This window comes from Cornus florida, unplaced genomic scaffold (genome assembly GCF_030987335.1).
Source record: "Cornus florida cultivar Cherokee Brave unplaced genomic scaffold, ASM3098733v1 CherokeeBrave_3.0.0_Hap2_Chr03, whole genome shotgun sequence".
Taxonomy (NCBI): Eukaryota; Viridiplantae; Streptophyta; class Magnoliopsida; order Cornales; family Cornaceae; genus Cornus; species Cornus florida.
In genome coordinates, this window is record NW_026775573.1 from 75,147,243 (window position 1) to 75,163,607 (window position 16,365).

The 16,365-nt window shown below is 36.3% G+C and overlaps 1 pseudogene; it reads right to left on the reverse strand.

The window, feature by feature from the left end:
• Positions 1-13,420: 13,420 nt before the first annotated feature.
• On the reverse strand, positions 13,421-13,519 carry LOC132301846 (small nucleolar RNA R71; annotated as a pseudogene).
• Positions 13,520-16,365: the final 2,846 nt, after the last annotated feature.

Below are 16,365 nucleotides of genomic sequence, written 5' to 3' on the forward strand. Positions count from 1 at the left end.
ATATATATATATTTATATTTGTATAATAAAGGATATATATTTAGTTACCTTTTAAATATTTTATATTTAGTTAACTTTTATACATTTTTTTATTTCTTTAATTAGACTTGAATGGGGAAAATGATTAGAGTTATTTTATTTGCCTATAAATATATAATTATAGGTTAGTAAAAGGGGGCTAAAAAATATTCACGTAATATATTTTAGAGGAAAAGGCAGAGAGTTTGGAGAGAGAAAGAACGAAGAGAAAGAGAAGGAAGAGAAGAGAAGAGAAAGAGGAAGAAGAAGGCTAGGGTTTTTTTTATCAAAATCCTTAAGGCAAGTTTTAATTCTTCTCTTCTCCTTTAATTCATACCCTATGCATGCTAGATTAATTCTAGGTTATTTAAATAAATCAATTGGATCTAATTACATGGATTTATTTGGAAATTTCAGTTCATGTGTTTTAATAATGGGTTTGTGATGGATTTTCATATTTTGTTAAATTAAATTTTTATGTGTTGTAATATATTATGTGTTTTAATCATGTGTTGTAATATATTATGGGTTTAACATGAAGCAGTTTGTATAAATTAGATGAAATCAAAATTGGTTCATAGTGTGTGCGCTGAACGAGGGGATTACTTTTAACATGAAACAGTTTGTATATATTAGATGAAATCAAAGTTTGTTCGTAGTGTGCACGTCAAACGAGAAAATTACTTTTAGCATGAACCAATTTGTGTACATGTACGAAATCAGATTTGTGTTTTCTTTACGCACGCTGAACGAGGGAGGAAGGAAAAACCATTTATTTAATGAAATTAAATTGATTATTTAAGTAATTCTTTAAGTTGTTCAATATATGTTTGTTTATTCTATTTGAATAGATGATTTTTGCATGAAATAAAATTTTATGTTAATATGACTAGTGCTGGAATATTAAACTAATATTGTTGTTTTTAATTGATGGACCAGTATTAAATATTTGTTTAATGTAGATAGATTCTTAAGAATTGGATTACATGACTTAAAGTACTCATACCGAGTATGAAATTTAACTTAAAAGGTTAAATTAATTAAATATGGTTGGATTAAATTGTTTTAATCAATTATTTAGATTTAAATGAATTTAATCAGATTATAGAGGAGTACAATTAATTAAGATGCATGGTAATTTCTGATTGTGTAAATTAAATGCCGGATACTTAGAATTACTATTTTTTTTGTTACTCAATTAAATGTAAGTGATGTTTATATGATTGATATCATGTTTGCTTGGACTATTTGATGTAAAGAATTATAATAATAATAATACTTGCATCTTTATATGGATATGGAAACCTTTATTTGGTTATTATTTAGATTAGTGCACCATTATGGGATGGGGGCACTTTAGGAATGGATTAACGGAATAGTTAAGTCTAACCTATTTATATTTATAAGGTAATGGATTAACTATATAGTTGAATCCTATTTATTCATGTCAAGTCAAACAAAACAGTTGGATGACATATTATTAAAATAATATTTGGATAGTTTATTTTGATGGTTGGATAAGACGAATTATATATATATAATTATACGTCATAACATGAGCTTGAGTCTCAGGATCAATGGTTAGGGTGCGTATATTGTTAGGGCTGTGTAATTAGATATAGTGTAGTTATGTGCCCTAATAGGTCTAGGTACTCATGCCCACTATATGTGCATTTTGCATGTTGCCTACTATTTAGGTTGATGCAACTCTATAGTCTAATAAGGTTCCTTTAGCATGGATATAGATATATATATATATATATATATATATATATATATATATATATATGCAGACTATTAGTTATTGTCGAATTAGTTAGGATGTTTATGAGTTCTGAGTCTCTGTTTTGGATGTAGTAGATTATAACTTGTTCATGGGCTTGACCCATTATTATTTTTCAGGTGTTCGTCAGCTCCAAACTTAAAGTTTGTTCGTGCTGATCAGAGACATTTTATTCACCCTTCCGATTCTACGTATGGGTTCTTTTTATATTTTAGTTATGGATTTGGATTATTTCTTTATTTCAGTTTCGATATTATTAGAGGTCCACTAGATGGATTCTCGAGTTGTAATGATATTCAAGGTTTTGTATATTTCGTTTTGGAGGATTAATTATTATTTTGATTTAGAGGATTATTAAATTATTAAATGAGGATTTATTATTTAGTTCCCTTCAGCTTATTATTTATTTTTTTATTTATTATTCTTTCTGTATTCAAATGCTTGTTTAAATATTAATTATTTGATATCCCTTGTATTCTGTGCTCGGACTTGATCACCTGTGGCTCTAGAATCAAGGGGCACCACAATACCAGGCCATGGGTTTCACTTCTTAATTTAAGGACATATAGAGAGGTTGTCTAGAGGGCTATGTTGGTTAAAGCAGAGGATAGAGATCAGTTGAGGATCAGAGGTTTACGTAAGTAGTTTCGTGGCGAAGTTTCATCTTCTTCGGGGAGTCAGTGAAAGAAGGCTAAGGCCAGGGAGAGTACTCACACTCAAGGGCCATCACAGTAGGCTCGTTCTGCACCCACAGTTCCTGTATCTTTAGGATCAGCCTGGGGAGTGATTTATCACCATTGCCAATAGCCAGGGCACATCAAGCCTCGCTGCCCAAGCTTCAACCACATGCCAGTCTGCCTTCGGCTTCTACTAGGGGAGGATAGGGAGTTTGCCATTACTGCAAGCAAACAGGGCACATCAAGAAAGAGTGCCCAAAGTTATAGGGTGGTGCATGTAGTGGCACAGGTTCGCAGGCAGTACCGACACAGTCCACAGTGGTTCAGTCAGGGTTTAAAGTTCCTCAGGCACCACAGCCAGTTGCTTCAGTTGTCACTTATCTAGTCAAAGGCTCTATGCCTAGCACTTCCACACATCAGTCAGGCCATCAAGGCAGTGCATAGCAGAGTTCAGGGACTCAGGGATAAGTCTATGCTCTTCCACAGGCGGATGCTTCCGTAGGACCTTCGGTTGTACGAGGTATTTTTCTTGTGTTCAATTTTTAAGTTAGAGTTTTGATTGACACGGGTGCATCTCATTCTTTCATTTCATCAACATTTACACATTCATTGGGTTTGGATGTCACTTTTTGGGATAGTTTCCTTTATGTTGACACACTAGTTAGAGGTCTAGTTTTTTTGGACAGAGTTTGTCGGGGTTGTGCTATTGAGATAGTAGGGCGGACTTTAGAGTCTGATTTCATCCTTGTCAACATGCCGTGCTTTGATGTTATTTTTGGGATGGACTGGTTATCTTTCTTTCGTGCAACGATTGATTGCTTTCGCGAGAGGGTGACTGTTTGCATTCCTAAGGAAGATTGTTTTCATTTTATGGGAGATCGGAGTGATCCTCACCCTATAGTTGTTTTCAGCATTCGTGACTGGAGTCTGGTGTGTTCAAGACCGAAGCATGCAAAAGTGGAATGTAGTGTGGCCAAGTTTAATTTTGTAGAGTACCACTACTACCTCTAACTACTAATATAGCTAGGGTGAGTAGGGATCGCCCCAAGGGAAAAAAGGGCAGTATTTGTATGGAAACAATGTTGGATTAGTAGGTTGAGTGATCAAAAGATGGTTTGTTTGGTTAATGAACTACAATGTCAATTAAATGGATATAAGGTAAAACAATTAAAGTATAGTAAAATGTAGAGAATAATAGAGAAGGGTCTTAGGACTTAGAGGTCACCACTAAACATCACCTTCCTAGACACTCAATGCGTAATGAATGAGGGGGATTATGGGTTACAATACTAGTGTGTGTCATTAATTGAATCAACAAGCATGGATAACTAAATAAGTATATATTGTCTAGACAAATTAGTGAATAGCACAATATATCAAATTAAGCCATTATTCCTTCCTTTAAGTCCATAATCAATACACATCATCAAATTAGAGAAATATACTACTTGCATTCATAAGTATGGAACATCAAATAACAAGCATGGATTATCCTCCCATCTAAGAAAATAAAACAACTACAATACAACTAAGCTAGGGACATAAAAATTAAACTAATTAAACTAAGGAAGAGGCACAATCCATCAAGAAATGAGTATGAACCATCAAATAAACCTCAAGAGTATTCCATTTAAGCACCATGCCTTGACCATCACTAGATTCATAACATCAACACACATAGACATGCATCAATATCACAAAACCTAGTGATAAACACATAAACATCTATTCTAGCATACACAGACATTTGAATAGAATGAAATCATCAATTAGAAGTATTAAACTACATAAATCATGATAGAAACAAGATTTATATATATATCAAAGGTCAAGACAAGAATTACAACACTAATCCCCATTAACTACAAAACATCAAAGTCTAGGAGGCATACTTAGGGCTAGCTCTAGCCCCAAAAAAATGTCTAGCCACTCATTGATGTTGTCATCCAAACCTCAAGGGCTATCTCTATGCTAGAAATGATCTTCTTCCACCTTGGTGGAAATCCTATAAGGGAGGAGAAACTTTCCCAATTTGTGTATATTTCTCTCTAATCTCTAGTCAAATCTCTCTAATTTGACCAACCTCTTTACTCAAAATAGCCAAAATTCTTATATGGGTAGCTTAAATGTCACACCCAATGGTTAAACGTCGTGCACTAGGACCTCCCAATGATTGCACCACTAGCACACATTTAATTTGGCTTGAAATCAACTTTTCACGTAACTCGAGGCAGTTCGATCGATCTTAAGGTTGGTTCGATTGATTGAACCTTGGTGTCGCCTTTTTGGAATAAAGACAAGGCTAAAATATTTTTGGGAAAAGGACAAAAGTGGTAGGTGATGATAAGATCAAAGATGTTCGATCGATTGAAGAATTATTGGATCGATCGAAGAAGGTATTTTACTGAGGATAAAGACAAAAGGTTCAATCCATCTTGGCATTGTTAGAATGATCATGGTGTGATCGATTTGAGCTTTGTTCGATCGATCGAACAGTGCTTCCTTTCACCAATTTGCTTCCACTTTGCTTCTTTCTTCCATTGAGCTTGAGATTTCATCTTTTATGCTCTAATTTAGTTAGATTAACTTATTTTTGTAGATAAGTGCCTGAAAAGGAAATAACATGAAATTAGACTAAAATGGGAAAATAAGATAGGACAAGGTACTAGAATGTTCCAGCTTAAAGGGTCTAAATGCGCATTTTTCAGTGCTCATCAGAGTCTCCAAAGGTTTTACTTGGCTAGTTTGCTAGTCGACGAAGGTAGGAGTTTGGGCCGTGTTCTTCCGACACTCGTTAAGAATTTTCTTGATGTCTTTCTAGAGGAGTTGACAAAGCTACCTCCTTTACAGAAGATGTGTTTGCCATTGATGTCATACTTGGTACAACGCCCATCTCTATGGCATTGTGTCGCATGGCACCGGTAGAGTTGGATGAGTTGAAAGGGTAGTTAGATGATTTGAAAGTTAAGGGCTTTATTCATCCTAGTGATTTACCATGGGGAGCATCGGTTCTTTTGCAAAGAAGAAGGATGGTTCATTGAGACTTTGCATCGATTATCACAAATTGAATCACCCTACGATCAAAAATAGGTATCCATTATCTAGGATTGATGACTTGTTTGATCAGTTGAAGGGAGCCACATGTTTTTCGAAGATCGACTTGAGGTCAGGATACTACCAGTTGAGGGTTAAGGATGAGGACATATCCAGGACCACTTTTTACACATGGTATGGCTATGACGAGTCTCTGGTGATGCCATTTGGTTTTACCAATGCTCTAGCAGCTTTTGTGGATTTGATGAACCGTGTATTCAGTGACTATCTTGACAAGTTCATGGTGGTGTTTGTTAACGACATTCTCGTGTACTCATCTTCGAGAGTAGTTTTCCAAATCCTTAAGGGATAACCAATTGTATGCCAAATATGAGAAGTGTGAGTTTTGGCTACCTGAAATGAAGTTCCTTGGTTATGTTGTATTAGGGGGAGGTGTTTCAGTTAATCCATCAAAGATTGAGTCTGTGATTAATTGGGGACGTCCAAAGAGTGTGTTCAAGATACGTAGTTTCCTTGGACTAGCCGGCTATTACTAGAGATTTGTTTGGGATTTCTCTCATTTAGCAGCACCTATGACTCGACTTACTCGCAAGGGAGTCAAGTTTATATGGAATGAGGCCTGTAACTTTGCTTTTCAAGTGTTAGAGGTCAGATTGACATCGGCTTAAGTTTTGATCATGCCTAAATGTGGTTTAGGTTATATGATCTTTTGTGACGCTTCATAGGAAGGTTTAGGTTATGTTCTGATGTAGGCGGAATGGGTAGTTGCTTATGGGTCTAGGCAGTTGAGGAGTCGTGAGTTGAATTATCCGACACATGATTTGGAATTGGCAATAGTGATCTTTGCACTAAAAGGATGGAGACATTACTTGTACAGGGAGAAGTCTGAAGTTTTATTCGATCACAAGAGTCTTAAGTACCTTTTCTCAAGGAAGGACTTGAACTTAAAATAGCACAGATGGGTGGAGTTTATGGAGGACTACGACTTTAAGTTGTAGTATCACCTAAGAAAGGCCAACGTTGTGGCCGATGCATTGAGTAGGAAGTCACAGGGGACTCTGGCTATCATTTCCATTCATAGATGGAAGATGTAAGAAGAGCTTATTGATTTTGGATTGCAGTTGTGTGAAGATGACTCACTGACTATTTTGTTTAGTGATGAGCGTTGAAAAATGTGCATTTAAGCTTAGGTATTCTAGAACCTTTATCTATCTTATTTTCCCGCTTTAGATTGATTTTGTATTATTTCCATTTTCAGGTACTTATCTCCAAAATAAGCTAACTCAGCTAAATAAGAGCATAATTGAAGCAATCTTGAGATGAATCAAAGAAAGGAGCAACGTGGGAGCAAAATGAAGTAAGGGGTGGAAATTCAACAAGTTCGATCGATCTTAGAAAATATTCGATCGATTGAAAGTTCATCGATCTCAGCATCCCAAGATGGATCCAAGCTCTTTTGTCCTTATCCAAAGATCCCACAAAGTTCGATTAATGTAACTTTCTTTCAATCGATCGAAAAGATTCCATCTTATCCACTTGTACCACCCCACCTACCACATTTGTCTCTTTCCCAAAAATATCTTCAAAATATCTCAGATTTCTTTTTATCCAAAAAGGTGCCGCTATAAAGGATCAATCCAGCTTAAATTCGATATATCTCAGCCATGTTCGATCGATCTCACCACAAGTTCGATCGATCGAACTTCCCAAAGCCCAAGAAAATCCAATTCCCAGCTCATTAAAAGTTGTCTCATATCCAATCATTGGAAGGAATATTGGTGTACGAGCCCAGCTCATTGGGGGTGATTTTTAACCTACCTATATAAGGAATATGAGCCATTCTTGACAAAGAAGAGTAGGTACATACATTAGAGATACAATTTCCATATTCTTAGTAAGGAAGAAAAGAAAGGAGGAGGCTAGAGACACAAGCTTGGAATTCTTCCATCAACTAAGAAGAAGAGCAATCTCTACCATGGAGTTAGCCCTTGAGGGTTGGAAGACACCATCCATGAGTAGCTAGACATCCTCTTGGGGCTAGAGTTAGCCCTAAACATGCTTTCTACATCTTGATTTATGTATTTTTGAGGGGATTTGTATTGTGATACATGTTTTGACACTTTTATATATATATATCTTGTTTATTCAATGATTTGTATGGTTTAATGCTTCCAATTGATTATTTCATTCTATCCATATGTCTATGTATGCTAGAATAGATGTTCATGTGTTTATCTCTATTTCTTGTGTTATTAATGCATGTCTATGTGTATTAATGCTATAGATCTAGAGATTGTCAAGACATAGTGCTTAATGGAATACTCTTGTGGTTTATTTGATGGTTCATACTCATTTCTTGATGGATTGTGCCTCTGCCTTAGTTTAATTAGTTTAATTTCATGTTATTAGCTTAATTGTAGTGTAGTTGTAGCTTAGATGTTAAATGCGAGGACAGTCCATGCTTGTTGTTTGATGTTCCATACTTATGAAAGCAATTAGCATATATCTCTAACCTTGTGATGTGTTTGGATTGTGAGCTTAAAGAAAGGATTAATGGCTTAGTTTGATATATTGTACTATCCACCATGTTGCTTAGACAATATATGCTTAATTTGTCATCCATGCTTGTTGAAACAACCCGACACACACACTATGTTGCAATACATGTTTTTCCCCTCGTTAATCATTCATTAAGGGTGTAAAAAAGCTATGCTTAGTGGTGATCTCTAAATCCCACGATCTCTATCTCTTATTTTCTCTCCATTACATTTAATTGCATACATAAGTTTAAATTGTATCTTAGTGTAATTCAATCACCAACCAATCTTTTGATCATTCGACTTACTAACCCTAATCTCAATTCGACATCCTAATACAACCCACCAATCCCTTGGGACGATCCCTACTCGCCTTAACTATATTTTTAGTGAAAGGTAGTAGTGGCAATTTCTAAATGTAAAACTTGGCCACATTCATCATAGCCCTGCACCACTATCTTTTGGTGCACAAACTTTGGATTAGGGATGACACTAACAAACAAGTTTTTGGTCCCATTGCTGGGGATTAATTGAAGGCAACGTTGTATTTATGGAATCAATTAGGAATTAGTACTTTTTGGATCTTGTCTTTACTTTGTTTTCATTTTCATTTTGGTTAGTTATTGTAATGACCCGGCCGATTTCCTTCCTTTCCTTTTCTCAGATTTTCACGGATATTTTTTTTTCCGTTGATCTTTTCCTTTCTGAGTTCAATTTCTCGTCACTTAGTGTCATCTTGAGTGCTCAGGGATGGTTTCCGAGACTCTTTCCTTGGATTGACGACTTCCTTTGAGGACCGAGTCATTTTCATATTTTCACTTTTGTGATACTATTCACTTTCGTCTTTTTCTCGGTTGTCACTTTGTTGGCATAACCTCACTTTTTGTGTTCGGATTCGATTCCGGTTTTGCATGCATCCACGATATTTAAATTCCATACTATGTGTATTTTCACTTTTGTAGAAAAGCATGCTAAGTGCTTACTTTTCTTGTAAAGGGTATAGATGCATGACCATTTTGTAATTTTCTAAACTTTAGGGGTTTTGTGTAATTACTGTAAAGTAATTATTTTTCGTCTTAGGGACCATTTTGCAATTTAATTTGGAAGATATTTTCAAAAAGGACCTTTTTGCAATTTCTGGAAAGTGTGACAAGTGTCACACTCTCATTGGTCCACTTGTTGACATGTGTGTGGAAACACTTTGAGGCCTTGGATGAGGACATGTGGATGGTGGAGATTTAACTACTTGTTGGCCTAGGATTGGTGCACTTGTTGGCTTAGATGGTTGACAAGTGTAGGCTTGAGATTTAACCTAGGATGGAGCCTTAGATTTGTGACAAGTGTAGGCTCACAATTTGATCTTGCATTAGTGTGTGTGTAAGAGGTAGTGTAAGAGCACATAGTGAGTGGAGGATCTCTATCCCCTCCACTCACATTTCATCGTTATCATTTTTCATTTCCTCCCTCTTTTGTAAAGAAAACCCTAGCCTCCAAGGATGGAGCCTAAAGCCTTAAGCTTTGACCTTGATTTTTGAGAGCCTTCCATTGATTTCCAAGCTTGAACTTGGGAATACATTTTGTTCCCCTCATCTTCCTCTTCATAACCCTAGAAGGGTTTGCCATTTTGTGTTAATTTTGCCTTGGATTCTAGAGAGACACTTCTCTAGTGAGGTAGGGAATGTTATAGGGTTATATGTTTGTTGTCTTGCATGTTTTTGATGCTTATACAACTTGTATGCATGTGGTGTATTAATTTGAGAAATTATGATTAATGGTAGTTTGCTTATAACTCATTTTAGACTTGGTAAATGGCATGGCCATGAGTTGATCTTTGATATATATTAATTTGGGTTGATTTAGATGAGTTTTCAAATCTAGAGATTTAATTGATTTAAATTAATTAAATTCTATTTGATGATATCTTGCTTATCTTGCACTTTTGATTTGATATATGTAAAGACCATGATATGTTGCTTAACATATATTAATTTGAGGTTATTTGAAATCTAGAGAATTTAATCACCTTGTTTAATTAAATTCTATCTAATGGCTCCATGGATCCATTGGTATTTTAGAAGTTGTTTCTATATTCAAATCATGGACTTGAACTTGTTATGTATTCACTTGATTGTGTTTTGAGCATTAGACAACTTTGTTGTTATATTTATATTCATGAAAACATGTTTTCTTTATAGAATATATTGATGCCATGTGTAGTGAATTGCACACTTTGTAATTGACATTATGTATGTCATTTTAGAATTGAAACTCTAAGGCATGGATTGTGTGGTTTCAACCCACTTGTGCATGGAAGGTATTTTTATGCATTATATAAGTTATGTATAAGTTGTGAACTTATTTGGTTTAATTTTGGAATCTTGGAACATTGTTGAGTTGAGATGGCTAGGGTTTGGCTCTAGTACGGGGACGTGACTCCTCTAAGTCATTGAGATAGTGCGCACTTAGGGTGGTCTTCCCTGCGGGTTAGTGCCCGGAATAACCATTAAGGTCTCGGCAGAATTCCGAGCATAAAATGTCTAAGTCTTCCATTATTTGTTTTCGCATTCAATTCCAAGTTAGCAATTATGTTTATATTGTAACTTGTGGTTTTAGTTATTGGCGATTTTGATGTTGTTAAGTACATCCATGTATATGATTTTAATGAATCATTTTGATGTTGTTAAGTACATCCATACTAAATTGATATATTTAGTTGATTTCACACTCTTAGATTTCTAGTTGATAAGCTAGAGAACCTATGTCTTGATGTGTGGTATTAGATATTCTAATTATGCTAAATTGTTATATTTAATTGATGTTGCATTTTAGACTTCAACTTGATTACCTTGAGAATCAATATGTTGTGCTTTGTGTAAGCATGCTCCTATGTTGTTTCTTTGTGTAAGCATGACCCTATGTTGCTAAAATTGCATGAATGAGGTGATTGATGCTAGAAATGATCCTAGGTAGCTAGGATGCTCCTTGAGTCTCACCTTTGACATAGACGTTAGGTGGAATGAACCACAATAACTAAATCATGCAAACTTGTAAAACGTAGGTCGATGCATGCTCATTTCCTACGAGTAGCTTTATGTTACTCACCCCTATGATACTGGGGCATATTTTAGGTACAAGAATCAAGGTTGCGATTCTCGTCATGCTTGGATGATTGGTGGACTTGAAGATTTTCATTTCTTGTAAAAGTTGGCTTGGAAAGCCATTTGCCTTATATGTCAAAATATGTATATTTGAATTTAAACATGTAGTGTGTACATGAGTGCACTCCTTGCAATGTATTTGACATGTATAAGATGAGGCCGGAGGCCAATGACATGTATTTGTATTCTATGTAGTTTTGACTTTATGGTATATTATGAAAATATTGAAAAATGTCAAGTTGTTGTCTCACTAGGTTTGCATCGGTCGTTTCCGGGAGCCGCGGACCATTGCCGCACGCTCAAAATCACTTATTACATTTGCGTGCATATTCGTTTCAGCCTAGAAGTGTATTTGGGGTCAAAAGTATGTTTGGTGCAAACTTACATTTTTTGCCGTTTTAAGCCTAAATTGAGCATAAGGGCATTTTGGGGTTTTCACTTGAAAAATAAAGTTTTCATTTGGCATGGTTGGCTAGAAAACATGATTTTGAGGGTAGTTTCTTCTTTGTGTTTTTCTCAAAAAGGCCTAGAAAGTCCTCAAAATTGCATTTCAAGTCAACATTTCAAGGCAGCCTACAGGAGTTCGAGCGCTCTAAATAGGGAGTTCAAGCGCTCAAACTTTGGGCAGATTTCTTAGGGAAAATTTTGAGCGCTCGAAGTCCTTGTTCGAGGGCTCAAAGTACTGTTCGCGGGTGTGTGTGTCTTGGTTCAGCACTGCACCTCTAACTTCAAATCATCATAACTTCTTCGTTTTAACTTCGAATTGGTCTGTTCTTGAGTCTAAATTGATCGCGTCGAAATAAGCTTTCCAATGGTACTAATTAGAGCTTTAGATTCTTCTTGTGTCTCAGGTTATTCAAGTTTTAGTAAGGTAGTGTCTGTTTTTGGTTCGAACCGAGATATGGTATCCCTTCCTTCGACTTCAGAACTTGATATCTTTGCCGTCCGGACTCCGAATCAAGTGATTCTTGAGTCTATCTTTATTAATTTTTCGTTGTCTTTCCAATGGTGTGCACGGTGGCACCCTTTTCAGTGTGGAATGACTATTTTTCCCCTAGGTTCATTCTTTTCTGTTTTTGAAACGTTGCTTTCGCATTTTCTTCCTTTGGGTTTCGTGACCTCGTTAAGTGTCACATTGGTGTCTTAGAGGAGTGTTGTATCTCTAAAGACCATTGTTCTATCTTTTGCTTCCGCATTTTGGACCCGTTTTGGGTCATTACAGGACACACTGGGTTGAAAAATCCAGGGTCATCATAGTTATTGTGTTGGTTCTTATTTGACTAGGTGCATTGAGATAGAAGATGAGCAAAGGAGCATTCCAAGCAAGGAGCTAAGCAAAAGCAAGGAAAAAGCTAAAATCAAAAAATTTGCAAGGCTAAAATTGAAAATTGAATTGAAGTGCTAAAGGACCCTTTGTGAGCTCTTTCTTAACTCAATCTCTAGTTAAATCGTCGGCCCGCGTGGAGGCTTGTATTTCAATTCTTAGATAAATCGTAAGCCCATGTGGAGGCAATTTACTTTTCTTTGCATATTGTTCAAAACCCTAGGGGAAGAGGAAGTTCTATTCAATCCATTTTATCAATGGAAGGACATAATGAGGACCATGTTGAGGACCTTGGTCACATAGACTAACAAGACATCCTCCACCCCAATGTGCATCATGATAACATGCAAGTACCATTAGGCCTGCCGAGGCTATTCATTAACCCACCACAATAACAAGGCCAAGTTCCATTGGGAATACCAAGGCCAATCTATGCTCCACCACCTCCCATCATTCAAAGCAATAAAGGTGCCCATGTTGCACCTCCAATTACTAATCCTCCCCTTGCTTTGAGAGATCACTATGCGCCTAATTAATACAATGCACCCACATGCATTCAATTGCCACCATTTAGAGCACACCACTATGAGATCAAACCACAAACCATTCAAATGCTTCCTAACCATCATTGGACTTCCAAGTGAAGTACCTTACAAGCATTTAGATGAGTTTCTTGAAGTATGTTCCACCGTGAGATACACGGACATGCCGAAAGAGGTCTTAAGGCTTAAAATTATTCCATTCACCCTTAAAGACAAGGCAAAATATTGGTTTAACAATCTTAGGCATTTTTCAATAACTTTTTGGGCAGAAATTCAACAAGAGTTCTTGAAGAAGTACTATCCAGTTTCTAAGACCAATGCTATGAGAACCTCAATTTGAGAGTTTTCACACGGGGATGGGGAAACATTCCATGAGGCATGGGAAAGATTCAATGAATTGCTTAGGAATTGTCCACATCATGACATGCCCAAATGGCAATTAGTTCAATATTTCTTTGAGAGCTTATCTGATAATTATAAGGGCATGGTTGATGCTTCCATGGGTGGCTCTTACATTGATAGGCATGAGGATGACGTGTGGCATCTTTATGACAGCATGAGTGAAAATTCTTTGCATTGAACTTTATCTTCCAAGAATGGTAGGAATTCAAGTGGAAGGAAGAGTGTTAGCTTACATCAAGTTAACCATTTCAATGAAATAGCCGCCGAGATGAAATCCTTATCTCAAAGGTTTAATCAATTCTTAATCAACCAAAACTCGGTAAATCAAGTATCTTCCGTCCTTAACCATTCCCATCATGCATCCAATGAGACATGTATGACTTGTTCAAGTATTTTACATTCTACTTCCAATTATCCCTATGGACATGTGCAAAGTGAGCATCATGAACAAGTCAATGCAACTTTTGTTAATCAAGGGAACAATCCTTATGGCAATCATTATAATCCTAGTTGGAGGAATCACCCGAATTTCTCTTAGACAAACCAAGGGGAAGGCTCAAACCCTCCCCAAGGTGGTTTCAAGGGAAGTATGTTCCACCTCTGATGCAAAGCCAAGGTTCCCAAGGTTTTAGATCATCATTCCAATCACAAGGAAATCAATTTTCTAATTCTCATTTTCCTAATCAACCATCATAATCTTAAGTGCTAGGAGTCCCGTTTTTGAAGAGAAAGTTTTGACCGCTCTAGGCACTCTAGAGGTGAACACTCAATTGCTTCATTCTCATTCTCAATCCATTGCTAAGATAGAAACCCAAGTAGGGCAAATAGCTAGTACTTTAAATGCTAGAGAGAAAGGGAAAATGCCTTTGAATGCCCCACAAAAGAAACAATGTGTTGTGGAAACTCATTCCTCATCGAAAGGTCACACAATAGAGCATGTCAACGCAGTGACTACCTTAAGAAGTGGGAAGATTGTGGAGAATCAAGTGGGTATGTCCAATGAAGAGAGTAAACCGGTGCAACCACAAGTTGACACCCGTCCCGTTTCACATCATATTCCTCCTTCATTGCATATGCATGATATTTCAAATGAGAATATCTTGAAAAGTAATTTGAAAGGTGATTTTGAAAAGAAAAATTTGCAAAATGATTTCAAAACTTCTTGTGTTGAAGTGACTTTAAAGAAAATTTTTGAAAAAGTTTTTGAACCAAGAGCTTCATTTCCGGATGCCTTAAAAGGATCCATTTCAATTGACAAGCAAAAGGTCAAAACAAATGAAATTATGGATGTGTTTAGGCAAGTAAAAGTCAATCTTCCACTTTTGGATGCAATCAAGCAAATTCTGGCTTATGCCAAGTTTTTGAAAGACTTATGGACCCAAAAGAGGAAGAACAAAAGCCAAGCACCTAGGAAAGTGGTCTTAACTGAGCAAGTAAGCTCAATTTTGCAGCATAACACTTTTCTGAAGTTTAAGGACCTTGGTTCACCTACCACTTCATGTATCATTGGAGATTATATCATTAATCGGGCTCTTCTAGACTTAGGAGCAAGTGTTAACCTTCTTCCATACTCGGTATATGTCAAATTAGGCTTAGGAGACTTGAAACCGATGTCAGTGGTTTTGCAACTTGCCAACCGATCCATCAAAAAGCCTAGGGGTATCATTCAGGACGTATTGATTAAGATTGATAAATTCTTCATCCCGGTTGATTTCGTTGTCATTGACACGGAACCGGTCCTGAATCCTAAGAGCCAAATTCCTATTATCCTTAGCCGTCCTTTCTTGGCAACCGCGAATGCCAACATTAATTGTAGGACGGGGATAATGAAGATCTCATTTGGCCACATGAAGATGAAGTTGAATATCTTTAATTCGACTCCCAATTCATTTAACAAGCATGAAAAAGTGAATGTTGTAGAGAAATATCATGACCATAAATGTGAAGGAATAGAGTCATTGCTTGAAACCAACATTCCAAAAAGTTTATCTTCAACCCTGAATTTCAAGAAAGTTGTTTCAAAATCTTGTTTTGAAATGGCATGGAAGCCCAAAGATTATTATGTGACCAAGAACCAAAAATTTCTTTTAAGCCTAATCCAACAAGTTCTCTAGGGAACCATTTGTTGGGTGGAGTTCAGAACACTTATCACCCCATCAAGGAGGGGATGCACTACAAGATGTTTGACCCAACCTAAAAGAGTCCAACGTCTTGCTAGAGACGTTAAAGATTAGTACATTTCGTAGGGTGTCATAACCCTATTCCTCCCTCATTTCTATTTTTAATTTCATTTCTTGCAAAGTCTAGATATTTGCTTTAGGTTCATATATATTGCTAGGAACTGTGATTAGGATTGCATGCACTTTCATATTGAAAATGAGCATTTTGCATAAGTTCGATCGATCTCCAAGGAGGTTCGATCGATCGAACTCCATACCTGCATCCACCTGCTTCGAATCACCTCTCTGTCCAATCGTTTATAGAAAACCTAAATATTTCAGCTCTCTGTCCCATCATTCGAACTTATTTATAGATCGATCTTTAGTTCTTCGATCGATCCAACTTTATCTTGGATCGATTTGCAGTCTCAACACTTAGAAAATTTTTGAACTTGCATCCAACCTACATCAAAAGGCTCTCTGTCCCATCGATAGAACGTGTCTGCAGGTTTTTGCATGTTCGATCGATTGGAGTTATTCTTCGATCCATCTTGGAGAGATCGATCTCTGTTCTTTGATTTACTGTTTTGTTTTAAGTTTGAATTTTTTTTTTTTTTTTTTTTTTTTTTTGTTTTGAATTTTAAATTTTAAATAATAAATTATATATATTATTTTGTTTTATAATCCAAAAAAAATATATATATATTTTTC